Source organism: Heptranchias perlo, chromosome 11 (assembly GCF_035084215.1).
Source record: "Heptranchias perlo isolate sHepPer1 chromosome 11, sHepPer1.hap1, whole genome shotgun sequence".
NCBI lineage: Eukaryota > Metazoa > Chordata > Chondrichthyes > Hexanchiformes > Hexanchidae > Heptranchias > Heptranchias perlo.
Genome location: NC_090335.1, coordinates 69,832,999 through 69,860,719, shown reverse-complemented (window position 1 = coordinate 69,860,719; position 27,721 = coordinate 69,832,999).

Genomic DNA, 27,721 nt, shown 5'->3' with positions numbered 1-27,721 from the left:
TGTTGACTAAGAAGAAAAACTTACTGCGATGATCTCTGCAGGTCAGAGTCAGGAACCTTGGGTATAACAAAACAATTCTTGGGAAATAAACAGTAAAACAAAAAGGGGAAACTGTAAATCTAAAAAAACCAGAAACTATTGGAAATACACAGCTGGTCAGTCAATATTTGTAAAGAGAAGAGACAGGTTATTGAGATTTCACGTGTGTAATTCTTCATCGGAATGGCCCAGGAAGGGTTACACACTCAAAATGTCAAAGCTGGGACTGACCTACTGTACTACCAGCATTTCAGTTTTAATTTCTAGAGAAATAAAGATGCTTCAAAAGATATGCTTTTGATGTCAAAAGAAATATAACAACTAGCACACATCACCCTCAAAAGCAGAGGTCAATGTGAATGGAATATCACAGGAAGAATTTTTTTACATAGAATTACATAGAATCTACAGCTCAGAAACAGGCCATTTGGATCTATTGGTCTATGCCAGCATTTATGCTCCACACGAGTCTCCTCCCACCCCTCTTCATCTAACCCTATGAGCACATCCATCTATTCCTTTCTCCGTCACATGTTTATCTAGCTTCCCCTTAAATGCATCTACGCTATTTGCCTCAACTACTCCTTGTGTGGTAGTGTGTTTCACATTCTACCCACTCTCCTGGATTTCTCCTGAATTCCCTATTGGATTTATTGGACTATCATATATTTATGGCCCCTAGTTTCGGTGTCCCCCTCAATTGCAAACATCTTCTCTACATCTACCCAATCAAACTCCTTCATAATTTTAAAGACCTCTATCAGGTCACCCCTCAGCCTTCTCATTTTTAGAGGAAAGAGCCCCAGCCTGTTCAGCCTTTCCTGATAAGTTTATCATCTCAGTTCTGGTATCATCTTTGTGAATCTTTTTTGCACCCTCACCAGTCCCTCTATATCCTTTTTATAATATGGAGACCAGAACTTTACCTTCCAAATAAAGATACGATTGCCCAAACCTTGAATGCAGTAAAGGAGGAAGGGATCCTCCAGTACTGTAGAGCACTCTGCTTAGGAGGAACCAGAAGGTGACTTTGGTGCATTATTGTGGTTTAAAGCACTGGAAATTAAGTGGCACAGAATTGTCTGTTTGCCCATCTTGCCACCAAGTTTACAATTTGATGCAATTAATTTGAAAAGCTTCATAAGTCTCTCAAGTTATATGCATAGACATTCCCTCCCCCCCCCCCTCCAATAAGGGAACTTGCCAATGGAAAATGGCCAGAGTGTATAATGTTCCCTGAGGCCAATCTTTTGATTGTAAGTTTTTTCTTCATTTAAGTACATCTGGTAGTCCTTATTAAACCCATAGCATTTTTCTCAGCAACTTATAGAGATGTTCTTACTTCAACTCTGAAATGCTCTAGACATGGATCTGGAAAGTACATTCAGGAGGACGATTCAGCTAGTTTGCACTAACTGCACACAGCAAGCTGTTGTGAAAGGTGATAATGTTTTCCTTCAATCTCTTTAGAGGGTTACTGGCTTGGAAGGTTTCCCAAGTATTAGAGTAGCTTGCATCAAGTCCAGTAGGTGTTGTGTTTGAGTTCGGAATGGTACCATCAATGATGACCAGAAGGCAACAACTAAATTGTCCAATGGAGTTGCTCTATGAAATCTCTGGCCCAGATGTAATCTCTTCCTCTCTCTCATAACCTTTCCTTTCTCCATTTTATTGGTGTAACTATGGCCATTACTCCTCTGAACTCTTCTCTCTTGTTCCTCCAAAGCTGAAAACATATCCTTCTACATGCTCTTCATCCTCTTGCTCGCACCTGTAATGCAATCAAGACTTATTGCTCAGCCTGTGGCTCTAACCAATCCTGTCCTGTGACCTCGCTCAGTCTTCTTTTGTCGTAAAATCTTCAGGTTTTTAAAATCACCAAGCTTGTTGTCACCAAATAACTACTTCTTGATTTAACTCATCATCTCCTTTACTCTTTCCAATCTTCACCCAGTCCCCTGCACTATGGACCTTGGCCCATCACCTTATTTTCTCAAACAAAACTCCGATACTGTGCTCCTCACGTGACCGGTGAGTTCAACCAGATGATGGATTACCAACTCATTAGATGCTTTCACACTCTGATGCAGTTTTCAAGGTTTTAAAAAATATGTGAGATCGGAGGTGGGAGCGGGGGGGTGGGAGTCGAGATCTGAAACCAAAATATGCTCCCAATGAGTTTCATTTTCTCTGCTCCAGATGTTGTACATACACATTGAGGATAAATTTATTTAATTGAGGATAAATTTCTTTCATGTGCCTGTACTATTTTCGTGCTTCAAATCAATTACTAAGGAGCAAGACCATCTTAAAACAGTCCACAACATGATCTCTCTTGACCTTATGTATTGATGCAGTAATAAAAATAGCACTCATGCAGATGATTTAAGGAGTTACTGGATAGCAATCAGGAGTAAGAACCTTGGCCTTTCTCTCATCCAGAGGTGATGAGGCCAGTTATAGAGCTCCTTGCTAGTCAACCAACTGAGTGAACTCGACTAACAGCACAGAATGGCTTTTGAACCTGGAGTCTACCAATCCTTTATGGCTCAGCTATTAATTAGACAAACCTTACTGAACCACAGTGGAAGCTGATAAAGGGGCTATTCTGAATGTGGCTTTCTGAACATAGGAAAATTGTGTCGCCCTGTTATGCAATTAAAAGAGAGAAGTAAAGAACGAAAGACTCACATTTATATAGCGCTTTTCATGATGTCAGGACATCCCAAAGCACTTTTCAGCCAATGAAGTACTTTTGAAGTGTAGTCACTGTTGTAATGTAAGAAATGCAGCAGCCAATTTGCGCACAGCAAGCTCCCACAGACAGCAATGAGATAATGACCAGATAACCTATTTTAGTGATGTTGGTTGAGGGATAGGCTCTATATAAATGCAAATTCTTTCTTTTCTTTCTTTAATTACACCCACAGTGCGACTGCTTGAAAATTTCTCATGCCCTGCATCGTACTTTACTGAAATCCAAGTGGCTACCAGCAGTGATACTAGAATCGCTTTGCAGCTATAACAGAAGACCGTTAATGAATAAAACAGGAAGAAATTCCGTAGCACTCAGCACACACTCGGCCGTTCCAAAAACCCAGCCTGAAACACTTGCGCCATGATTTATATTGATGCAAAGCTGAATTAACACAAATCATTTCTGCTCCATTGAGAACTTGGGCACCAGGGAGCTTCAAGTAATTAATTGCTGCTTTCAGCTGGATGTGTTTGCTCGCAAAAAGGCTTGGAGTGGGGTTTTTTTGTTCTGAGGGTCCCCAGTGTTTGAAAACAACAAGCAACATCAAATCCATGTGGGATTGCCTCAGTAGTTAAGCCCTGCCTGTCAGGGGACGTGATATTGATGGATTAGCTGTGCTGGACAAACTACTCCTGATGTCATATCTCCTTTGCTTGTGTACTTTGGCAGAAGTGAGCTGAAATAAAGCATGAAATAATTTGAAGTGCGAATAAACTTACAACCACCATTCGGAATATTAAAAAATGTAAGCCCTTCGTAATGGCCTAGAGTAGATCCAACCTAGCTCCCTGCTGTAGGTTTTGTAGAACATCTCAAGCCACTGTAGCACATCACTGCTTTTCATTGAACCATTTTCAGCTCGGGCCTGATTTGACTGGCAGCTGGCGATCTGCGGCCGTGCGCCCTGCTGCAGCTCGCCTCGTGTGGGGTGGGTGGGAAATCAGGCTGCTCCCACGCTGAGCCAGCCAGCAGGTCAGGCCTGTGAGAGGGAGGTGATTCCGTAGGAGGTGGGTGGGCCACCAGTGGGACAGTTTTTTTTTGTGAGCCAGGAGGAGTACAGTCTGCCCATTTGTACCTGAAAAATGCAAGCAGGGTCCTATAACCAGCATAGGACCCTGATGTGCAGACTTCAGTGCGTAATCTCGGCTAACACTCCAGTGCCAGTACTAAGGGAGTGCTACACTGTTGGAGGTGCCGTCTTTCGGTTGAGACGTTAAGACCGAGGCCCCATCTGCCCTCCCTGGTGGACGTAAAAGATCCCATGGCGCTATTTCAAAGAAGAGCAGGGGTGTTATTCCCGTTGCCCTGGCCAATATTTATCCCTCAACCAACATCACTAAAACAGATTATCTGGTCATTATCTCATTGCTGTTTGTGAGACCTTGCTGTGCGCAAATTGGCAGCCGCGTTTCCTACATTACAACAATGACTACACTTCAAAAGTACTTAATTGGCTGTAAAGTTTTGGGATGTCCTGAGGTCGTGAGAGGCGCTATATAAATGCAAGTCTTTATTTCTTTCTTTAATCAACCTCCTGAGGAAAAAGATAGACGTGCTGATCAGCCATTTACAGGCCTGCATGTTACAATTGCAATAAGTGGGCTTGGGGGTCAATGTCACAGCTGAGGTGTCACCCCTTCCCCTCCTGATTTTCCACTATGGGTGCCCATTTTTCCAACAAGGTATGGACAGCCAGCAGTCAAAAATGGTCCCCAATAAGCCTGATAATGTGTGGGCTAGCACCAGAAAACAAAATGACCATGAAAGGTGGCAGATTGTCTTAGAAAACTTCAAATTGTTTGCTAATTTCTTTCAGGGAAAGGACCCTGCTACTCTTATCTGGTCTGGCATACCTGTGGCTAGTCCATCAGCCCTGTGCTCGCTGACCTACATTGGCTCCTGGTCCGGCAGCGCCTCGATTTTAAAATTCTCATCCTTGTTTTCAAATCCTTCCATGGCCTCGCCCCCTCCCTATCTCTGTAACCTCCTCCAGCCCTACAACCCTCCGGGATCTCTGCGCTCCTCCAATTCTGGCCTCTTGCACATCCCCGATTTTCATCGCTCCATCATTGGCAGCCGTGCCTTCGGCTGCCTAGGTGCTAAGCTCTGGAATTCTACTCCACCTCTCTACCTCTCTCTCCTCCTTTAAGACCCTCCTTAAAACCTACCTCTTTGACCAAGCTTTTTGGTCACCTGTCCTAATATCTCATGTGGCTTGGTATTAAATTTTGTTTGATAACGCTCCTTTGAAGCGTCTTGGGACGTTTTATTACGTTAAAGAAGAAATATAAATGCAAGTTGTTATTGGTTGACTCCTGCACAGGGAATTACTACCAACTTCTCAGGCTAACCAGGCCTTCTCAATGCGATAAATACAGTTTTACCAGCAGTGCCCTCATCCCAAGAAAAGGCTCTTTGTTTTCTTATTCATTCCGCAGGCCATGCATCAACTCTATGCTGCATTAGGAAATACATAAGAATGACCAAGGGCTAGTTTTCCCTTGACTTTCCAGTTCCCTGCATGGCCTTTGCTAAGTCCCTCTCCAGTGTGTAGAGGTTCCGATCAACAAATCAGTAATGTGGGGACTGCAGACTGCAGGGAATCCATGTCCCATCATTCCATAGTGCCACCAATCAGTGCTTCACTAAAGTAGCTATCAATGTTATTCACCAGCCATACCCCCTAACAAATAAGTGAATCAGCTTCAATTATTATGACTGCAACATTGTGACGGCTCTAGACCTCTGGGGGGGCAATTTTAACCTCACGTGCCCCTCGGGAAACCGAAAGGATCGGGGCAATGCTGGTTTTGCACATCGCCCGATTTTACTCTCCATTGAAGAGTTTCCCGCCTGGCGAATTAGGTTAAAATTACCCCACTGGACTCTGTTGTCCATCTTCATAGTTTGAGTACCCCCAGCATTCCTCAAAATCATTTCAAGTATGTAAATGCTTACAGCCACCTCTACGCAAGCCAAAGAGTTCCTACAATTATTTATCAGTGACTGACCTGAGATGAAGAATGGATTGTGACCTCTCATCTCCTGGCAAAACCAGAAGGCAACTCAAATAGGAAATAATGGCTAGTACTGGAGCTCTTGGCCATCTGACAGCCACTGGAAAAATGATCCAGAACCCTTACTCACTTACGGCTGTGCACTTAGCAAAATATCCGAATTGACGACATTATTCGAATTACTGTTCCTAGAAAGCTATTGGCACGCTGCAGTGACATCAGGTTGTTTGCTGCTTATTAGGTTTACAAAAGCAGCCCTAAGCTTTTTCAGAACTTCTCTGACGTGCGTAGGATATGTTGCACTAAATCTCGAAGCTGTGACACGGTTTTAATATCTCAGAACGCTGTTAAAGAACAGTTTCTGATAGGTACATGCAGCTTAACCTGTTTCATATCATTACACTCATTCCCACATGGCTGGTGAACAGATGCTTATGTCAAACCGTGCTGTCAAACTGCGCCAGTTAACAATCCCGAGATTTAAATGGTATATACTCTTGTGGCCGTCTCATAGGGACTCTACAATACAATGCCAATTATTATTGAATTTAGACCCCTACAGCTAGAGGGGAGAGAGAAAGAGAGGAAGAGGGAGAACGAGAGAGAGGAAGGAGAGAGGGAGAGGAAAGAGAGCAAGTGAGAGGGGAAGGAGAGAGCGAGAGGGAGGTAGGAGAGAGGAGACCTTGATTGCATTGTGTTATATTAACAACAAGTACTTTGACATATTTGTATGAAATTCCTTTGTCTGCTATCTTAAGAAATACCACACCCCTGATTATTACTTGAACAGGCTGAGATGTTTGTTACTAATAGCATATTTCAACCCATAAGAAGAGACAGATTTTCTGGTTTCCTGATATGTCTGTAACTTACAGGCTGCAGTTGTATCTGGTTTGACTGATGGGAAATCTGACCAAGTAATAATTATGTTTTATATTTTATTCCCAACATTGGAATTTGCTTGAAACTAGAGCCGATGTCCTCCTCTGGCTAAGACACAGGCCCCTGGCAGAAGTAAATGCATAGCAATTTAAAGTGGCATTCGAAAGAGTTACGCATGAGTGAGTTAATAGGAAGGCGTTAACTGTTGTGCTGTTTATTGCTGCAGAGTCGAAAAAAATTATTGCAATGAATTTTCGAAACCATTTGGCCTAATTGTGTGAGGCTTAACACACATTCCTTCCCAAAAGCTGGAACCTTATCTTGTGAGGTCACTATAGCAGCTATAGATCCAATTCAAAGAAGATTAGCTGTCCCAGTTTAAGTAGCTTTTGTCCGGTGAATCACACACAATATTCCATATTACGTCTGTGCTTGGGATGTTGCTATGTAAAAAAAAAATGTTGCCCTTAATCACACAGCCACCTCCCCCCAACCATCCCCCCAACTCAATAATGGAGTTAAATCTTCTGCAGAGCTATTTTCTCCTAATAATGTTCAAGTCTACTGCTTTCAGATGCCAGTTAACTGAAAGAAATAACTTGTGAAATATGACTTTAAGACAGGAGATATAACGTGCCACAATTTACTGTGAGCGGCGAATGAACAGCACCTGCTGTGCGTTAGACTTGCCCTTGCCCAAATAGTCTCTGTGAGCTTTTGCGCTGGAAGTTGCTGTAAGTTAACGATCCAAACATCTGGGACCTTTGAGAACAGGGCAAACAACTGTGTATCACCTTAACCAAACAGATTGAAGAATCGTTAATGAACAGCCAGGAAGTGTAAGTTAGAATAGTGAATTCAATGTCAAATCAGGGACAGAAAGCGAAATAAAGAGAGGGAAAGAAAGATTGGATTAAGAAAGAGAGATAAAAGAGACAGAAAGAAAACTAAAAAAGAAATGTGTTTAAATTTTTTTTTAAAATCTCCAACAACAATTAAAAACTGAAGGAATGAGACTCCACATTTGTAAAAGTAAAGTTTCAGTGCCAGAGAGGTTGTTTGGCAGTAATTAAGACTTATCCGCCGTCAGAAGGGTGCTTAGACTGGAATGGACAAGCCCTAACTTTGTGTGGTGAGTTCAGTCCGTATCTACCACGTCAGTACAGGAACTTCACACCATTCAGTGTATTTAAATCATGAGTCAGGCGGCGAGATGGCGTTTTCGAGAGGCTGATGGAGGGGCAGCGCATCTCAGCAACTTACGGATTTTCGAGTTTAACTGCATATGTGCGCTCGCCGGAAATTACTGTCCAGTTTGCTCATAAATAATGTTGAGCACTGTTAGTCTCACCGTTATTTTCATAGCAAAATCTGGGCGATTATTACTGAAAATGACTCCTACACTGGAGCTGGACGTTAACTATACTGTACTGCTGAGAAAATTGTCCCTAATGACAGAATCTTGCTACTCATTATCCAGTAAGCTGAATATTCACTTGCATATATGCATTTTTTTTTAATGTGGCTTTTTATTATGCCGTTGAAATGCATCACAGCACTTCACACAATGAAATGCTAGTAGAGGGAAATGATTGTTGTAATGCAGGCAAAGAAAGTTACAGCTTAAATGTAGGAGGTAAAACGTGATGTGAAAGGCCAGTCAAGCTCCAGTCTAGGAATTGAGTGGATAATCTCGGCCAACATTCCAGTGCAGTACTAAGGGAGCGCTCCAGTTTTGGCGATGCCGTCTTTCGGATGAGATTTTAAAACTGAGGCCTGTTCGGGTGAATGCATGAGATCCTGTGCGAGCAGTGTCCTGGCCAAAGTTCATCCCTCAGCCAACAGCACCAAAAACAGGCTAATTGGTCATTTATTTCAATTGCTGTACGTGTGACTGTGCTGTGTGCAAATTGGCGTTGTGTTTGTCTACACTTCAAACGCCATCCATTGGCTGTGAAGAGCATTGGGGCATATTGAAGATTCGAAAGGAACTCAATGCTTCTTTCCTGCTGGAGAAATTTGGGCTATTATTGAGTAACTCACAATCACGGCCCACCTGGGGGAGGGGAAGTAACAAAGAGTAGATGATGTCAGTGAACCAAACCTCAGCTTGAATCAACGGCGTCAGAAGGAGACGGGGATGGGAGAAAAATCGAAATTCGAAAATTGCAATGTTAGAATACAGGATCGAGATCCCAAGAGAAGGCACCCGGAGGAGTGGTTGCAATAAAATGTAGCTGCAAATTTGACTTCTGCTGATATAGCCCCTGTGCTAGAGACGTTAGCCACATTGTGAAAATATTATCTAATTTCTGTCCATTTATTGAACAATGCATGCGTCGGAAGTTATTGTCATCGTTCGCTCTTCGATATCGAAGAAAACAGTCAGAATATCATCTCATTTTTTTTTCAGAGTTCTTCAATGACTGATGAGACCGACTTTCGCTGGGAATGAGCGGCCGCAGATTGAACAGTGAATCCCGGATACGCCAGGTTGGGGATCTTGATTTTTCAGGCGATACTTCCTTAGCTGGCGTTTACATTCAGCATCAGCAAAGCGATGGGTCTCATGGTAGGAGCTGGCTTCATGGATGGTTATTCACCACACTTTCCTATCTTGAGCAAGTTGTTCCCACTTATGGATGTTAATTTTGTACTGTTTCAGAGTCGCTTATAAGAAGTCTTTATATCTCTTTTGCTGTCCACCATGAAATCACTTCCCAGTTGTCGATGCGCCATGAAGGGTCTTAAACAGAAATATGAGATGACTGCCACTTGCACGTGAGATTACACAGAATTACACAGAATTGCATAGAATTACATAGAATTTACAGTGCAGAAACAGGCCATTTGGCCCATCTGGTCTCTGCTGGTGTTTATGCTCCACACGGTCCCACCCCTCTTCATCTAACCCTAACTGCATATCCTACTATTCCTTTCTCCCTCATGTACTTATCTAGCCTCCCCTTAAATGAACCTATGCTATTCACCTCAACTAATCCATGTGGGTTAGCGAGTTCCACATTCCAATTCTCTGAGAACAGAAGTTTCTCCTGAATTTCTTATTGGATTTATTAGTGACTATCTACTTATGAGGGAAATTTGCTGCCCCCTCCACATCTGGATCCAGTGGCAAGACGAAGTCGAGATGTCTGGAGATGGGGGGAGAGCTGCAGTGGATGCCCTGCCGGATCTATTGCACCCATACCGAAGTCCTGAGCTTTCCGCAAACCCTTACCTTCTTAGTCGGAGAAGTTAGCATATCTGCCCAGTCCACCTAATTCACCCCAGCATTCCTCGTGCACTGAGGTGATGCGTGTCTCTCTCTCTCACCTGAGACACAAATCCTCAGGTTACCCTCATCTAGTTTAACCAGCAATCCTCTGCTGTTCCACGGGGTGTGGCCGCCGCCAGGGACCAGCGACGACTTGGAGCCCTGGGTGAGAGTTATCCAAGCAGAGAAGAGCAAAGATTGGGGACCATCCAAGGGAATGTGGCATGTTTAACACTACACCCCCCAGAAATAACATATGGCTGAATGCATACAGCATTATAAGAGAGCAAAATCGCAGACATTCTTTAAAAGCGAGTGTCAGGTTTTGCATTAGCCTCCAAATATCACTAAATACCTAGTCACATTCAGGAGAAAAGAGGTTTTTGTATTATAGAATCATAGAATCATACAGCACAGAAGGAGACCATTCACCCATCGTGTCTGTGCCGGCTCTTTGAAAGAACTATCCAATTAGTCCCACTCCCCCTGCTCTTTCCCCATAACCCTGCAATTTTTTTCCCCTTCAAGTATTTATCCAATTCTCTTTTGAAATTAATTATTGAATCTGCTTCCACCGCCCTTTCAGGCAGAGCATTCCAGATCATTAACAATAATTTTATTCTTTCTTTAAATCCCAAAAATTCTTGACATCAGGCGTGACGGCTGAAGTGTTCTGATTAACGTCAAACTGTACCATGTGTTTCTACACTTCTTGTAAACACAGAGACCCTTTCTCATTCCACTGCATGAGATCAGCTGCATTTCTCTTCAAGGCACCCACCGGTTTTACAACTCAACCTATGTCCATTGGGGCAGGACTGACACTGCTTAGTGGGGAGTTGTTGTAACTGACCTTTAAAAATGTACGTTCCCTCTTGGCAGAATCACTGCGAACAGATCCCCAGACGGTGCTTTAACATACCATCTTAAATGCTACCCAGCAGCGGCCATTTCAGACTCTGAAGTGGTGCCAGTCATCGATGAGGTTGAACTAACAGGAATGTAAAAATATGGAACAAAACAAAACCCCAGCCAGGTGACATGATTCATGTTAGGCAGGGACCCCACCCTAGAGTCTGCACGCTGATCCCAACACGTATCTCTGGTATTTGGGACGAGGGGCGGAACTGAATCCAACAAAAGACTAAATCGGTTTACGTTTTCTTTGTTCCTAATGAGCAGGAGTTTGATTCATAGTTCATTTCTTCAAAACCCTGGGAACTTTCTCAGGCTTACACAGATTTCCCGTGGTTTGTGCAAATCGCCACTGTACGAGCTTCCTGCCAGGTGGGTCACCATGGAACCGTATCCCAGTAAAGACCAACACTTTAAGAAGAGGAGAGAATAATTGTAGTTGGGGCAACAGTGTCAACGTTGCCTAAGGAATAATACACGTCCAGATAGCAATGAATTAAACGAGCTGCATATTTGCGATGCTTTTTCCTTGGAGTTTATATTCCAGTGAATATGGTACCTTGTTGCTCTGAACTAATGGGGCAAACACCTCTCTCAGCTAATAGCAAATATCCTCCAAGTTTGCTAATTGCAGTGCTTCAGGCATTGACCTTTCACAATAGATACATCCATTAAGCTTTAGCGCTTTGTCCCATGAAACATGCGGCCTTTGCAATTGTATTCTGTGGGACCAGAGATTGATGTTGAACAAACATGGGGATTGTTATTGGGGATATTGCTTTTCTAAAGAGTCCTTCACACTTAACGGCAGCCTGTTCTTCTACAGATTTCCTATGCTCCACGATGGGACTGTTCTCTACACCCTCATTTGAGGAGCGTTTGGATGAATCCGTCTGTCATTTTCTGTTGCTGCAGCCTGCTACGAGTGACAGGTCACGTAGCTTGGGTTTGTACACTGCATTTTCTCACAGTCACTTCAACGCTGCCAGGGGCAAAGATACTTGTCTTTAGTCTGCCTTGCCTAGAGACGAGGTGGAATAGATCCAATCAGAACGTTTTCTATCAATCCTCTCGACTGTGTCCTTTCACACACTTGAAACATTAACTATGTGTTGACCTCCTGTGCGATGCCCCCTCTCCCCCACCCAAGCCTGCTTCACCTTCTGGCTATTAGTGGTTTGCACCTCTGCTCCATAGACAGCAATTTTGTCCACTATCATCTTCAAATCTTCATGCATTGATCGTGCCTTGCATTTTTCCACCATTTCTCAAAGAAATGTTGTGCTCCTCAGCTGAACTGTCTCACAGAGAAATCTTTGTACCAGTGAAATCACTGCTTTGTAGTTTCAGCAGCAATCTCACAATTGCTGCAGCAATTATTTTGCAATTGGCCATCTAGTTGCTATTTACTGCATCCTAGCGCACCTGATCTTCCAGAAAGGACATCGAATGTGCATTCCTGCAAGTCCATGAAGAAAAGAGCAACAATTTTAACTTACATTTAATGAGCGCCTGTGCACTCAAAGTAATTTTACCAATGTCACGGTATCAGCTGGGGCTCAGTGGGTAGCACTCTCGCCTGAGGCAGACGGTTGTGGGTTAAATCCCTCTCCAAAGATTTGAACACAAAATCTAGGCTGTCACTCCAGTGCAATACTGAGGGAGTGCTGCACTGTCAGAGGTACTATCCTTCAGATGAGACGTTAAGCCAAGGCTGCCCTCTCAGATGGACGTAAAAGATCCCATTGCGACTGTTTCGAAGAAGAGCAGGGGGAGTTCTCCCCAGTGTCCTGGCCAATATTTATCCCTCAAACAACATCACTAAAACAGATTATCTGGTCATTATCTCATTGTTGTTTGTGGGACCTTGCTGTGTGCAAATTGGCTACCGCGTTTCCTACATCACAACAGTGACTACACTTCAAAATTACTTTATTGGCTGTAATGCACTTTAGGGCATCCTGAGGTCATGAAGGGCGCTATATGAATGCAAGTCTTTCTTTCTTTCGCTTTCTACAATTGCATACCTTCTCTTTGCAAATATCATTCAGCAGGTGTAAAGCAATGACTGTGTTGTTCTGTAAAATATGCCATGTACTGTCTGAGAAGCAGCAATGTCGACTATGCATGTTGACATATCATGTACCTTTTGTTTCTTATTGCAGATATACACAACCTCAGGGGCATCTACTTGGATGTCATCAGTAATAAGCCTCAAGGTAACACTTGGCACCATCAATACTTGATACAGAGGCCAACCCAGAAGCACACACTGCTGCCAGCAACACATTCAATAATTCAGTAGAGGAAGCACAGTGTGATTCCCTGCTGATGGATGTGGGAGGGGCTGAGGTGATGTTTGATGGATGGCTGCATTGAGAAATATAACAGACATGAACGCTGTACAGTTGCTTCGTGACTCTCATTTCATGAGACAGCGAGTACTTCATGAGCACAAAGTCGTGCACCAGTCACTTGCATAACATGCTAAGAACTGGGTTTTCTACTCTTGTGGGTTTTACTAAAGCGTTGTTCACTATTATGAAGGAAAAGTTGACTGCTCTGCAACTACCATGGATCAGTATTGAGCATCATTGGCACAGCAGTGGAGACCCCAAGCATCTAGGAGGCAGCAAGCACAGTTGCAGCATCTCTGTAACATGACAGTGGCTTCAAATCACTTAAACCCTGATTTTAATCTAACCCACCTGGCGGGAACGAGGAGAGTTTGGGTCTGAGGCCCATTTTGCATCCCACCCGGTGTAATGCTCCTTTGAGTGGGTTAAGGTAAAATTGGGGCTCATAAGTAAGCAAAGTGATCTGGTAGTGGTGACTGTGATCACTGCGTGGTATCTTTTTCTGTTGATGAACTCCATGGAATATTGCACGGCTGTTTGAATAGCAACAAAGGTGCGGTCAATAGCACCGTGTACCCTATCAATGATGCATCTTTTGAAAAAGCCTGTCAGCCTCTCCTGCTGCTGCTGTGGTCTGGTATTGATTTCAATACATTTACCAACATGTCAATATCCTGGATAATGGGACAGTGACCACTTGACCTTTGTCAAGTCTGCTGCCATTGCCTGGAAAGAGCCAGTTGGAATGCGGAAAGTTGAATGAAGTCATTACATTTACTGCTACTGGCAGCGCAAAGCTCCTTTGATTGAAGATCTGCATCTAAGAAATGGCACCATTCACTTATGGCTTTATTGGTGAGGCACATGTTGCTCCATGGGACGTTGCTGGCAGTAGACACGGTGCTGGGATAGGAACGGATCCAAGCCGTTCATCTACAAAGATCTTGGGCTTCCTTCACCCTTTTGTTGTCGTCCTCCTTGCCCTCGTCCAACAAAGTGAGACCTACCGTTGCTGTCGTCTGGACTGAAACAGTCATCTCCTGTAGCATTTCCTGCACCCGCTCTCTGCTGGGCATCTGCCAACTATCCCATTACCTTAACACCACCTTAATACAATGTGGGCCAGCAGGCAAGCAAGAGTGAGTTTGCACAGTGGTTGTTAATTGGTGCTTAGTAGGTCCTTAACAAGCCAAAAAAACAAATCACTGGGTCTGTACATTAATGTGTGTTAATTGGTTCAGTTGCAAGAGGAATTGTAGAAGCATGGGCAAAATCATGGTTCCTTAATGCTAATGCACCAACTTACCACACATTAATGCATAATAAGTAGTTCTATCTCTTTACTGTAAATCGCAACCGACTTAATATCCATGTCATGTCCAGTTACGTTCATTCCAACAATTACAGGGAGTTGGCAATAACAGTGGAATTTTAAATTGTGCGAGAATGATTGAAACCTGGTTTCTTGTCAGATCCCGACAGAGAGTTGTGACCATTTGAGTAGGTGAAGGAGTGTGTGATTACAGTACTACCATAGTGGGTTTTATTAATATAAACTAGGATGGTGACAGAGTGCAGCTGAAGGCAACTGAAACAAGTATTAATGCCTCGTAAATTAAATTGCGGTGGTTTGTCAGGAGCACAGAATGATAAAGCGGATTTCTGTTTCATCGTTTTTGCGTCATTAAATTGGACGAGTTCTCACTCATGTCTCATCACAAAGTGTGTTGTCAAACTTGGATGGGATATGGTGAAGATTCTCCAACAGAGCGAGAAAGAAAAGTGGTGACCCTTGTAGGTTAGGCAATAACGGATTCAAGATTTACATTGCTGGGCTCTTACTTTGGGAATAAAATGATTCGAGGAAAAAGTATCTTTTTTTTTTAGTAATTGTCTCTTTTCCCTTCCTTGAGCACGCTTGCTGTCCAACGAACCATATTTCATTGTACAGGTTCAGCAGAGAAGGGAAGAAGGCAGAACCCTTTTGGAACCTTTTTGTAATGAATCATTTTCCTATCACCTACTGTCAGTGTGAACACATGCAGAGGGATAAAGTATTTCCAGCTTTTAAAGGTGAAGGGGGCATTCTAACCTAACTCGCCCAGTGAGAAAATGACATGATCTGATTGGCCGCCCGCTTTACTTCCCATTGCCCTCATTGGTGTTTCCCATCATTTTTATGGGCTTTTTACGGACCGAAGTTACATTGACCGAGTGGAAGAACCCCGGAGGAAATTCCTGCCATTTACCCCTATTTATAACCCTGTTTACATATTTTTGGTCTGCAAAATATTAACCACTGCTCTTAGTTTTCTGTCCATGTGTCCACGCTCCCTTTAATACACTGCGCCTTAATTTTACTACGTCTTTAGGGTCCAATGCATTTTCCACTTTGAGTTTCACTATTTTCTCATTGCTACTTCTTTATCTATAACTATCTTATCTAAGTCCTCATTTTAATATTCAGGCTTGGACTCCATCCCGAACCCGGCAGGAATGGCTGCCTGGCCAGCGGGCGGGAGCGGGAATTCGGGTGGCAAGAGGCCACGGTGTGGGACTTGTGGGAATGGCCCCCAACAGTCAGGTAAGTCAGGCGAGGAAAGGGTTTGTGAAGGGCTGGGGGGGTGGGGGGGGGGTGGGAAATTAGCCTGGGACAAGGGAGGCCCAAGGTTTCACTCTGGGGTCCGGAGGAGCACTTCTGTCCCTCTTGGCCCACAAGGAAACTTTAGAAAAAAAAACATTAAAATTAACTTGCCGGGCCTCAATCCAGCTCCCGGCAGGTTTGGCCTGGCAGGGAAACCATCACGTCTCCTCTGCTCAGGCCTCAAGTTAATATTGCAGTCGGGTCCCGATAATGTCCTCAGAGACCGGCCTGCATATTTAAAGAGGACCCCACTGAATGGGCCAATTTTAAATTGCAGCAGTGGGTCAGATTGGGGCAGGAAAGGAGTAAGCAAGTCCCCTGCTCCATTTTAACTACCTAGTTTCCATCAGGTCGGGGAGATAGTTAAAATCGAAGACATTGGGTTTTGCTTTTTATCTTTTATTCCCCTTTTCATATAATGCTGTAACCAATGGTATATCACCCGCAGTTTGATGTGTCTTTTCTCACAATTATCCCCGCTGCAAGCCCTTTCTGAATTATATTTTACCCCTTCGTATATGTGCTGTTTTCATTAAATCCCAAGGTAAGGTCGATGAATGTGTCGCATCCCAAATGATATTAGGCTGACTGGTAAGGTGGGTGTGATCACCTGATGAGCAGTACAACTCAAAGCCCTCGGTAGATGTGCAAAAAAAACTATTCTTGTCTCCAAATGTCCCCATGTGTTACGACAGCGAGATGTGTAATGCTTAAGTGAACGCTTTAACAAAATATCATGTAGTGAGGCATTAACTACCTCATGTTGCCTGAAGCACAAGCTCTAATTTGAAAAACAAACTTTGCACGCCTCATTAACTGAATGAAACGTACTTCTTAAGACTCATGCAACCACCTTGATGTTTCTCCCAGTCTAATGTTGGGCCGTTTTCACAGTGTCCTTCTGTTCAAGCTGACTCAGTGCTGTGAATACAATGCTCCATAACACAAGCCAGGAAATATTTCTTAATCTCAACACCCTAACCGACCTCTTTAAAAACAAAATGCTAATCGATAGTTAACTGTGGGAGGTGAACAGTAGCAATTACATGTTCTATGAAAACGTTCATAAACATTGAGAAATCTCTGAGACTCTGTCAGGCTAAGTGTTGCTTAATGCCTGTTACCTGGCAATGCTAGAGGCTTGGCAATGGGACAATGTGGTAACTGTTTTTAGGGACCTGTGACCTGTTTAAGATTTAGAGGTTCTACCAGAATTGTTTGCCTTCCCGCACCAGATTTCAACATAAAAATTAATGAACGGAAGCCAAGGATTAGGCATTGCAGTGAGTTCCAGACTGATGTTTCACCTCTGGTATTAAGGTTCAGAATCTCCTCTCTGGGCTAGTTGGAAAGGTCCTGTGTTTGGTCAGTGTCAATCGAATATCTCGTGGAAATTGGCCTTCAGCACAAAATAACCCCTTTTTAGACAGCGAGGGCTGTATCTTTGACTTTGCGCAATAGTGCAAATCGGGTGATAGCGAGTCGGCAGGCCGTTTTTACTTCACTCCAGGTTCACTGCATTGGCAATAAAAATGGGGCGAGATGTAAAACGGGCTGCTGACTCGCTATCACCCATCTCACACTATCATACAAAGTCAAGATCCACCCGTAAGGGCCAATTCAGAAACAGATGCAGACGGGACTTAACGGATTGTAACAATGCATGACTATCCAGCCCACTGATTTGTGCGTCGTTCGAGCTTTTGTTGGGGTTGCAAACAGCTTGTGGAAACTCCCAGCTGAAATAAGTGGGAGCTTCACGATAATATTTCAATGATGTAGGAGTGACGTCATAATGATACTGGCATCATTTTAGGCCCTTATGGTGGTACAGCACCAGATTGTCATAACACCCATAAAAGGACATTCAAGGTTGCTAGGTGTTGAGCTACAGGTGGAAGTAAATTTAAAGGTCTAAAAGAAGATTCATTCAGTGGTTTTAAGGCCATTTCTCCCCATTTTTTTTATGCCACTTAGACTTTCATGAACCTTTGTGACAATTTCCATTTTCCTTTCTTCCTTCTCCATTAGTGTCATCAATGATCTCCCCAATGGGAATTCCCCCATCTCAGCATTTTGGAGGAAGAAGCATAGGACCAGAGAGGCCAAGCTGCACCAGAAGTGTCCTGCACCCAATGGCTGGTACCTACATCTGCAGACGGTAGTCTACATACCACGCATTGTCAGGCAATCTGTGCCCTAGTGACTCTTATTTCCAAGGGAAGCCATTACATCACACTGTGTATGTAAGTATCTGATTAACCACTGTGCTAGATGAGTGATTTTTAAACGCCCCAATCACAGTACATTGTGGTGCCATGAAAAAGACATTATCAGCATAACTGGCTGCACCCACCACAGTGTCTGTCTCTTTTTCTGTCGTTGTCCATCTCTATCGGTCTGTCTGTCTCTGTCTCTTTCTCTGTTTCTCGCTCACTCTCCTTCTCTTGGGGGGGAATTTTCAATTTACAGCTGGAGTGTAAACCCGGTGTTGTGAGTCAGGCACCTGTTATGGAAAGCACCTGATTTTCCTTAAAGGTAAATTGAAAATGGCTCTCTATCTCTCTCTCTTGCTGTTGAAACATTTGCTGATTTGCCAGCTATTTGTTTAGATACTACAGATTCAGATGTGGCTCCTTATTATTGTTCAATGTTTACAATATATTCTGTATTAACTGTTGGGCCTGTTTTTTCTCTATTACTTTATACTTTTAGAGCCATTCCCTTGATCCCAATTATGACGTGAGGTGTTTTTTGGACTCTTTCTCTGTTTATATTTACATACATTTTGCTAGAGTATTTGGACTGTGTTATATTTGGTATTCATGATGAGATTTGATCCTGATTCTTAGATTTATTTAATGCAGTGTCTATTATGTTTTAGATTTACTTTGACATGGTGTCTCTATTCCATATCCTGCCGTAGATCTGATGGAAGAGTTGGATGAATTTTTCCCCGTCTGGTTCTGGACTGGGAGCTGGGCCACATCAGCTGCATGTTGTGTATCTTGCACCAGTGGGAACTAGTCCCAGTTGTTGCTTTTACCTCCACAAACCGTCACCTTTCCCCTTGAGGCAGAGACACAGCTGCTCGAGCTCCTCCCGCACATCCCATTGCAGGCTGCTCGATGTCAGCTCCCATTTATATCCAATAATGCACTCCAGGGACCCGGCTGCCCCGTCTCCTTGCTGACGAGGCCGATCATCACTTCAAGGCCCTGGTGGATTTGCTGCCACCAGAACTGTTCAATTTGGCTTGGTTTTCACATGGCACTTTAAACCCGAAAGCGGATGAAAAATCAATCAACTGAAAACCAGACGAGGAATACTGGACAGGCATAGCCTTTTCAAAAAAAATGGAATGTTTGACCAAAAAACAAGACAGGTGCCAGCCCTACGACTAGTCAAGCATTCATCATTTAGGAGGCACTGTTAGGCATTCTTCCGGTTTACTTGATTTGCCTTGGAAAGAAGGGATCACATTTGTGGAATCTTTCCTTAGAAGAATAAATGGATGGGGTAGAGTGCGTGATAGAGTAGGTTGCAGATGGTCTGCAAGGAGAATGAGGGTATTGGGATTGGATTTGCATTTATATAAAGCCTTATCATGTCTATCAGGAATATTTCAAAACACTTCCTGTAGGATTAATAATATTGTTGTGTGGGTATAATGGAACAAATGGTCCTTTTCTCATTCCATGCTTTATGTTTTTCAGGTAAGTGGCTCCTGCCAAATGCCTCAGTCTGTCTGACGAGCCCCATATTGCCATCCTGTGCAGCAGATATTTCTGCAGACATTGCGGCATCAAAATATTTTGAGTTTGAACAGATGAGTTCCTACTATTGGACCCCATGCAGCCTCCCACCATTTCAGCATCTTCACTGATCTCTGGACATGATTCCAAACAGCAACGCATCCAGTGTACTGCTATCAGTCATTATCTGACCATTGAATTGTCTTGTACGATACAATGAGATGTAGGGGATTTCAACTACCCTAATAATAACTGGGATACAATCAGTGCAAAAGGTGTAGAGGGCACAGAATTCTTAAATTGCATTCAGGAAAACTTTTTTAGCCAGTATGTAGCAAGTCCAACGAGAGTGGTGGGGGGGGCAGTTCTGGATTTAGTTTTAGTGAATAAAACTGGGTAGGTGGAAGGAGTATCAGTGGGAGAGCATTTTGGTGATAGTGATTATGACTCAGTTGGATTTAGCATAGTTATGGAAAAGGACAGAGACAGAACAGGAGTAAAAGTTCTAAATTGGGGAAAGGCCAATTTTACTAAACTGAGAAGTGATTTAGAAAAAGTGGACTGGAAACAGCTACTTGAAGGTAAATCAATGTCAGAGCAGTGGGAGGCATTCAAGGGGTTCAGAACAAACATGTTCCCACAAAGAAAAAGGGTGGAACTCCCAAATCTAGAGCCCCCTGGATGACAAGGAGCATACAGGGTAAGATAAGTCAAAAAAGGGAAGCTTATGTCAGACACCAAGAGCTCAATACTGCAGAAAGCCCAGAGGAGTATAGAAAGTGCAGCGGTGAAATGGAAAAGGAAATTAGGAAAGCAAAGAGAGGGCCTGAAAAAATACTGGCAAGTAAAATTAAGGAAAACCCAAAAATATTTTATAAATACATTAAGAGCAAGAGGGTAACTAAGGAAAGAGTAGGGCCTATTAGAGACCAAAAAGGTAACCTATGTGTGGAGGCGGAAGATGTGGGTATGGTTCTTAATGAATACTTTGCATCTGTCTTCACAAAAGAGGGGGACGATGCAGAGACTGTAGTTAAGGAGGAGTAGTGTGAAATATTGGATGGGATAAACATAGTGGTAGAGGAAGTATTAAACGGTTTAGCATCTTTGAAAGTCGATAAATCACCAGGCACTGATGAAATGTATCCCAGGCTGTTAAGAGAAGCAAGGGAGGAAATAGCAGAAGCTGTGACCATCATTTTCCAATCCTCCCTGGCTACAGGCATGGTGCTGAAGGATTGGAGGACTGCTAACTTTGTACCGTTGTTTAAAAAGGGAGAGAGATAGACCGAGTAATTACAGGCCAGTCAGTCTAACCTCGGTGGTGGGCAAATTATTGGAATCAATTCTGAGGGTCAGCATAAATCGTCATTTAGGAAGGCACGGGTTAATCAAGGACAGTCAGCATGGATTTGTTAAGGGAAGGTCGTGTCTGACTAAACTTGATTGAATTTTTTGAGCAGATAACAAGGAGAGTCGATGAGGGCAACGCATTTGATGTAGTGTGCATGGATTTTAGCAAGGCTTTTGACAAGATCCCACATGGCAGAAAAGTAAAAGCCCCTGGGATCCAAGGGAAAGTGACTAGTTGGATCCTAAATTGGCTCAGTGGCAGGAAGCAAAGGGTAACGGTTGACGGGTGTTTTTGCGACTGGCAGGCTGTTTCCAGTGGGGTCCCACAAGGCTCAGTACTAGGTCCCTTGCTTTTTGTGGTATATATTAATGATTTGGACTTGAATGTTGGGGGCTTGATCAAGAAGTTTGCAGAAGATACAAAAATTGGCCGTGTGGTTATTAGTGAGGAGGAAAGCTGTAGACTGCAGGAAGATATTAATGGACTGGTCAGGTGGGCAGAAAAGTGGCAAATGGAATTCAATGCAGAGAAGTGTGAGGTAATGAATTTGGGGAGGGCAAACAAGGTAAGGAAGAACACAATAAATGGGAGGATACTGAGAGGTATAGAGGAACAAAGGGACCTTGGAGTGCATGTCCACAGATCCCTGAAGGTAGCAGGACAGGTAGATAAGGTGGTTAAAAAGGCACATGGGATACTTTCCTTTATTAGCCGAGGCATAGAATATAAGAGCAGGGAGGTTATGCTAGAACTGTATAAAACATTGGATAGGCCATAAATTAGGCCATATTGCTGTGACCATAAATTAAAAGTGTTGGAGACAGCTTGAAATGCCACATTCCAATTATAAGAAATAGTTACAACAAAACATATTGCGATAGAAATTGCTGTAAGCATGCAGGGCTGCGTGCGCGCAGTCTATGGTGACCTACAATGGGAATGGGAATCCAGCAATGCGGACAAATCCCGGTGCTCTTTCCTCCTGCTGGTCAGCCTCCATGGGGAAGGTAATGATCTGTTAATGCCTCAGTGTATCAGTGACCTGATGTGTGCACAGCAAACTGATTGATGTTGCTGATGTACCCAGAAGAAGTTTGGAAGGAGCCAGAGGCATAAATGTTTAGAGCCACGGTAACCTTCATTACCACAGGCAAAGCAATGCATGCCCTGATGTTGGGCTCCAATTCTCGCTGCAACAGGTGTCACAGGTAGAGGACTGCCTCCCTGTTAATATGCAGCTGCCTCACACATTGCTCCTCTGTAAGGTCCAGGTATGATGATTGGTTCCTGAAGACCCACATGCCATTAGGCTTCCTGTGCCCTTGCCTCCTTCGCCTTCTCCTTGCAGCCTGTGCAGGTCTTTGCTGCATTCCTTGCTGCTGCTCCTCCTCCTGATTTGGGAGCCTTAATGTTAAGCCCAGCAGCGTTCCCACGTTCAACAATTCAAGACGATCACATTCTGTGAAACAGTTCTTGTCCTCCACAAACTTATTCTGCAAAAATATCTCACAGACCAACACTTACCAAAACAGCCGGAAACTTGGCCAAAAAGCATTAGGCCAAGAAGCCTAAAATGATCAACTAAAGACTTAACGTAATGGAGGTGAGGATCCCTATAAATGCCACTTGTGAGAGCTGCTTGCTGATTATTCCCGCTATGATTTGCTGGGTGGGTTAAGGAAGTGATGCTTCAGGTGCATAGGGGTATCGATTAAACAGGAGGGACCTGATTCAGGTGCAGGACCCTAGTTATCACATTTAAATGATGCCAGCGTGTGTTGCAGGTGGCCGCTTCTGGATTCGGAAAACGTGCGCAATGTATCGCAATTTCTACCTCATTTAGTCTGAAATATATTCTTTTGGCACAAGTTATTTCTGCAAATGTACTATGCAGGCTGGCTGGAAGAACGCAGTCACTACGCCAATGTTCTGCTATCTATTCAGACTCGGATAAATTCTGGGCTGCCACTTACACTGCTAGTAAGTCCATTCTGTTCTGTTGTGGTGCACAGCGACAGTGTTCCACTGCAAATTATAAGTGGCGAGAGTGCCATCTTCTGATGTATATTAGAGTTTGCAAGCATCGTGGGGTATAGCATCTTCACCACCAGCACGGCCTGGGCAGAGCGCAGAAAGTGGGCCGTCGCCTGCCTAACTTTCCTTCCATTCATTTAAATGAGGCGGGCTCTGTTGCCCACCTTCAAGACTCCCCATCCAGGTGGTAAAGACAAAACTCTACCCCTGTGGTCCTTGTGCCAAGAATTCAAGCAGCCAGTGTCTAAACTGGCATTAACTTTACAAGATGGCAAAACTCCCAAAACAGGGGTAACCACAACGACAGAGCCACAGGGAGCAGAGGAACCAAATTCCTTCCCCCCACCCATTTAGAACCCTAGAAATGCATACACAATGCAGCGTTGGTTGATTGCTCCCCCTCAGAAGTGAATCTTTGACCATTGCATGCCAAATTCATGTTCTGCCTTCGTACACCCATAACACATTTGTCAAAACAGAAAGATTATTCAGTAGCAGAAATAATTACAGTCACTTTTAAAAGGTCATCAACAACCACAAATGTGTTGTACAAACAGAGTCTCCAGGGTTATAAACACTGGGGAATATGTCATGTTAATAGATGGCATGGATGAAGCCAGCGTGAGAATACGAATCCTCCAGTCACTGTGTGCAACAACATCTTGAATGTGTTCATGAAGGTGTCCTCTGCTTGGCGTTCCTCGCCCAATTGTAAATGTGGGCCCCAAAACTCGATGCTGTTTCTGGTGGTTTTTCAGTGTAAAGTTGGGGCATCAATTTTCTTGGGTGGCAAAATGGGGCGAAAATTACTTTGCCCCCAAAAATCAATCCTCCCGTGTTTCCCAACACACCTTGGTCCTTCCTGCTGAGTCACCAGCCTGTTCATTATAATATACGGCCAAGGCTTCTTCGGCAGCACCTCCCAAAACCATGATCTCCACCACCTAGAAGTAGGGCCTTCTTCTTGAACTGCTGCAGTCCATGTGGTGAAGGTGCTCCCACATTGCTGTTAGGTAGAGAGTTCCAAGATTTTGACTCAGCGGCCATGAAGGAACGCTGATATATGTGTCCAAGTTGGGATGGTGTGTAATTTGGAGAGGAGCTTGGAGGTGATGCTGCTCCCATGCATATGCTGGCCTTGTCTTTTTAGGTGGTGGAGATTGCGGGTTTTGGGAGGTGCTGTTGAAGAAGCCTTGACGTGTTGCTGCAGTGCATCCTGTAGATAGGACACACTTTACGAAAGTGACTGCTTCCTCACAATTTAGAAAAGGGCCAACTCCAGGTCAGTGTGGCTGCCCGAAGTTCCACCCACCGCATTTCCTGTGGTGGAGTGATACTCGAGGAATTTCGGCCCCGCAGCTAGTAACGTACCCCCAAGTTAAAAGTTGTATCTCAGCACAGGTACGTAGATAGTTGTATGGCTGTAGGTTCAAGTTCTACTCCAGCATCTTGAGCAGAAAACCTAGGCTGATGCTCCAGTGCAGTACTGAGGGAATGCTGAACTGTTGGAGGTGCTGGCTTTCAGATGAGATGTTAAACTGTGACCCCGTCTGCCCTCTCAGGTGGGCGTAAAATATCCCATGCCACTAGTTAGAAGAAGAGCAGGGGAATTCCCCCTGGTGTCCTGGCCAATATTTATCCCTCAACCAACATCACTAAAAAACAGATTATCTGGTCCGCAATTAGACTGCTGTGTTTCCTATAATACAACAGTGACGACACTTCAAAAGTACTTCATTGGCTGTAAAGCGCTTTGGAACGTCCTGAGGTCGTGAAAGGCGCTAGATAAATGCAAGTTCTTCTTTTCTTTCTTTATGAAGCATGTACCTTATGCTTCCTTCGAACGCCCTCCACACTAGTCTCCCAAGTTTCACCTTACACGAGCTCTAACTCATCCAGAACTCCGCCATCCACGCGCTATCCTCTACTAGGTCCTGACCGCCCTTCACTACTGTTCTCACTGATGTCCATTGGCTCCCCAGCCCATCGCACATCGGTTTTAATATCCTCGTCCTCATCTACAGATCCATTGCCTTGCCGCAGCCCATCTCTACAAAGCCCTCCAGCCCCATGTTCCTGTTCTTCTGATTCTGCTCTAGTCCTCCGCCCCCTACTCCATCATCAGTGGTCGAGTGTTCAGCAATGGTGCCCCTGCCCTGTGGAAACCCCTCTGTCTTGTTCCATCTCAACCCACCTTCAAAGGCCTTGTCAAATTCCACTGCTGAAACCATGCTTTTAGTTACCTCCCCTAACCATTCTCCCAATTCTTGCTCAGTGTCTGAATTTCCCCTTTTCCTGTGGAGCACCTTGGGATGTTTTGCTATGTTTACGGTGCTGTATAAGTCTGTGTTGTTGTAGTATCACTCCTAAAGTTTCTCATCCTAGTGATTTTCAGGAGTTTAACAATAAATTAGTCCCCGGTAACTCATTGTTAGTAACTTTGTTTTTCAATAGGTTTTTCTAAGGATAACATTAGTATCATCCAAGGTGATCTTTCCTTCCCTGCCAGAAAATGAAAATTGTTTCAACAGATTGCCATTCTTCTGCCCATAATCTCTCTAAAACTGTATTCTTCTGCCAAACCTTCAAATTCTGCAATCATGCAAGTGCCAAGCAAAGTGCTTCGAGTCCCTTATGGAAAAATATGTTACAGCATTTCAAGTAAATTGCAGCTTTTAAAAAGTCAAAGCTGATTCTTGATACTGGATCAGTTGAAACACTAACATGGTAACCCAGATGTTAACCTACCCCGCCTGGGGAGAAGTGGTGGGTTTATGTCAGACGGCTGATTTTCACCCAGTCCGATTTAACACTCCATTCACTTCAATCATGCAAGGTGTCCGATTGGACCCTGAGCTGAGTTTCCGGCCACATAACCTCTCCATCACAAAGACCGCCGACTTCTACCTCCATAATATCGCCCATCTCCGACCCTGCCTCAGCTCATCTGCTGCTGAAACCCTCATCAATGCCTTTATTACCTCCAGACTTGACTAATCCAATGGTCTCTTGGCCAGACTCCCATCTTTCACCCTCATAAACTTGAGCTCATCAAAACTCTGCTGCCCATATCCTAACTCGCATGTTCTGTTCACCCATCACCCCTGTGCTCGCTGACCTACGTTTGCTCCCGGTCCGGCAAAGCCTTGATTTTAAAATTCTCATACTCATGTTCAAATCCCTCCATGGCCTCGCCCCTCCCTATCTCTGTAACCTCCTCCAGCCCGACAACTCTCCAAGATCCATCCGCTGTTCCAATTGTGGCCTCTGGCACATCCCTGACTTCCTTCACCCCAAAATTGGTGACTGTATCTGTCTAGGAATGTGGTTGATTCTTAATCACCCTCTGAAATGGCCCAGCAAGCCACTCAGTTGTAAAATCTCGCTAAAAAAAGTCATAATAAGAATAAAACCGGACGGACCACCCGGCATCGGACCACTAGTCACCGGACACGACAACGACAACGACAAACCAAGCCCAGTCGACTCTGCAAAGTCCTCCTCACTAACATCTGGGGACTTGTGCCAAAATTGGGAGAGCTGTCCCACAGACTAGTCAAGCAACAGCCTGACATAGCCATACTCACAGAATCATACCTTTCAGCCAACGTCCCAGACTCTTCCATCACCATCCCTGGGTATGTCCTGTCCCACCGGCAGGACAGACCAACCAGAGGTGGCGGTACAGTGATATGCAGTCAGGAGGGAGTGGCCCTGGGAGTCCTCAACACTGACTCTGGACCCCATGAAATCTCATGGCATCAGGTCAAACATGGGCAAGGAAACATCCAGCTGATTACCACCTACCGCCCTCCCTCAGCTGATGAATCAGTCCTCCTCCATGTTGAACACCACTTGGAGCAAGCACTGAGGGTAGCAAGGGCACAGAATGTACTCTGGGTGGGGGACTTCAATGTCCATCACCAAGAGTGACTCGGTAGCACCACTACTGACCGAGCTGGCCGAGTCCTGAAGGACATAGCTGCTAGACTGGGCCTGCGGCAGGTGGTGAACGAACCAACACAAGGGAAAAACTTACTTGACCTCGTCCTCGCCAATCTCTCTGTCGCAAATGCATCTGTCCATCACAGTATTGGTAGGAGTGACCACCGCACAGTCCTCATGAAGACGAAGTCCCGTCTTCGCACTGAGGATACCATCCAACGTGTTGTGTGGCACTATCACCGTGCTAAATGGGATAGATTCAGAACAGATCTAGCAGCTCAAAAGTGGGCATCCATGAGGCACTGTGGGCCATCAACAGCAGTAGAACTGTATTCCAGCACAATCTGTAACCTCATGGCCCGGCATATTCCTCACTCTACCATCACCAACAAGCCAGGGGATCAACCCTGGTTCAATGTGGAGTGTAGAAGAGCATGCCAGGAGCAGCAACAGGCGTACCTAAAAATGAGGTGCCAACCTGGTGAAGCTACAACTCAGGAATACAAGAATGCTAAACAGCGGAAGAAAAATGCTATAGACAGAGCTAAGCGATTCCACAACCAACAGATCAGATCAAAGCTCTGCAGTCCTGCCACATCCAGTCGTGAATGGTGGTGGACAATTAAACAACTAACGGGAGGAGGAGGCTCTGTAAACATCCCCATCCTCAATGATGGCGGAGTCCAGCACGTGAGTGCAGATGACAATTCTGAAGCGTTTGCAACCATCTTCAGCCAGTAGTGCGGA